This window comes from Elephantulus edwardii, unplaced genomic scaffold, assembly GCF_000299155.1.
Source record: "Elephantulus edwardii isolate Elephantulus edwardi_28Jun2011 unplaced genomic scaffold, EleEdw1.0 scaffold00017, whole genome shotgun sequence".
Lineage (NCBI taxonomy): Eukaryota > Metazoa > Chordata > Mammalia > Macroscelidea > Macroscelididae > Elephantulus > Elephantulus edwardii.
The window spans coordinates 3,794,020-3,796,432 of NW_006399767.1; positions in this window are offsets into that span (position 1 = coordinate 3,794,020).

Sequence of the window (2,413 nt, forward strand, 5' to 3'; positions counted from 1 at the left end):
TTATGGTCTTCTCAATTGCTTGTTATACTTCTGAGAGATGGACATTGAATGAATAAAGATGACAGAAGAATTGATGCCTTTGAGTTGTGGTACTGGAGTATTGATCTGCCAAAAAAAACAAAGAAGTATGTCCTGGAGAGAGTGAAACTAGGTTGCTCCTTGGAGGCAAGGATTTGAAAACTTCCTCTCACATACTTTGGGAATATTGTCAGGAGAAGGACATCATGTTTGGAAGGGGATAATGTGAACTGAGGAGAGAAAGACTCTTAATGAAATGTATTGACATAGTGACTTCAATAAAGCCAGGTGTATCAGAGATGGTAAAGCTGACTCAGGATAGGACAGGTTCAGAGTTGTTGTTCATAGGGTCACTATGGGTCATAGTCTAGTCAATGCCATATAACAGCAGCACAACACATTTAAGAACAAAATGAAAACCCAAAGTGTTTGTGAAGAATATTAACTGTGTTGTGGACTTCTACAACACTCAACCTGACCAAAACTTTTGCCATCAAGTTGACTCCATCTGTCGTAAAGAAAGTGCAACCAGAACATTCCTGAGAAGCAAGGATGGCAAGAATTCATTTCACTTTACATTAGGAATATTATTAAAAAGAACAAATCTTGGAGAATAACATTCTATTTAATTAATTCAGTTCAAAAAGGAAAGACTCTCTAAAACATGGATTGACAATGGTCTCTAACATCGCAAGCCTCTGAAGATGGCACAGAAGGGCATATTTTTTTCTCTTTTATATGAAGTGATGGTGATTGGAAGCCAACCTACTGGCATCTAACAAGAAAAACCATAAGCCAGGTACAATTTTCATTTTTATAGAACACTGGAAAATTTCCAGGTATATCCGTGGGCTAAGTGAAATCTCTTCTTTTTTCTCTTCACTAAATAATTTCCCCAAGAATGAAGAAAGTACATAACTGATACTCATGATTAAATTTCATAATGTTCTACTGATATGTGGCAGGTAGTAAACTGTACAAGTGAATGAAAAACATATGTATGAGAAATAGCTTGAACTATAAATCCATGTCAATTTGGGAGAACAAACATCAAATCCTAGTCACTAAACAATTAAGAATCAATGTGGGATTAAACTCTCAATCCCATAACATACTTTCATAATGTTTATTTCATCATCTGTATAGTTCAAATAGTTCTCAAGCAGGAGGATTGTGAGATTTAGAGTGGGATTATATCCACACACAATTAATGATAAATATACCAGATATATTCAAGTCAGTAATTAAATAGTGAGAAATTAACTTCAATATCCTCCATACTGTATTTAAGAATAACTAAAACTGCATGGTTCAAAATTAGGAAGGGAGTATGCCAGGGATGTGTCCTATCTCCATACCTTTTCAACCTGTATGCAGAGCAGATTATCCGAGAGGCTGGGATCTATGAGGAGAAGCGTGGTGTTAGGATTGGTGGACGAACTATCAACAATCTGCATTATGCAGATGACACAACCCTGCTCACTGAAACTGAGGAGGACCTCATGCACTTACTGCAGAGGGTCAAGGACTGCAGCCTTCAGTATGGACTGAGGCTCAATGTCAAGAAGATAAAAAATTCTCACCACTGGACCAATTGGTAGCATCAAGATGGATGGTGAAGAGATTGAGATTGTTCACAGCTTCAGTTTGCTCGGCTCCATGGTCAACATTCTTGACACCAGCAGCCAGGAAATAAAAAAACGTATTGCGATGGGAAAGTCTGCTGTTAGGGACCTCTCTAAAGTACTCAAGAGCAACAGTGTTTCTCTGGAGACTAAGGTGTGCCTGATACAGGCCATGGTTTTTGCCATCACTTGTTATGCATCAGAGAGTTGGACAATGACTAGGGAGGATAGAAGGAGAATTGACGCCTTTGAGCTGTGGTGCTGGAGAAGAGTATTGAGGGTACCATGGACTGCCAAGAAAACAGATTCATCCTAGAGAGGGTTAAGCCAGGCTACTCTTTGGAGGCAAGGATTCTGGGCCTTCGTCTGACATACTTTGGACATGTTTTAAGGAGAGACAGGTCTTTAGAGAGGGACATCATGCTGGGTAGAGTAGAGGGACAGACCCTCTATGAGGTGGATTGATTCAGGGACTGGGGTAATCGGGATGGGTGTGTCAGGGGCAATGAGATTGGCACAGGATAGAGCACGGTTTAGGGCTGTTGTACATGGGATCGCTATGAGTCGCAAATGACTCGACGACACATAACAACAACAACAACCGGGTAGCCAAAAATGGTTTCAATGCATGTTTTCTCAACTTGCTTATGAATTTTCACAATGATAAGGTATAAAATTATTCTGGAGAACATTATGCTGAGTGAAATATCCCAGTCACAAAAGGACAAATATTACATGATGCCACTGTTGTAGAATGGGACTGTCCTTGG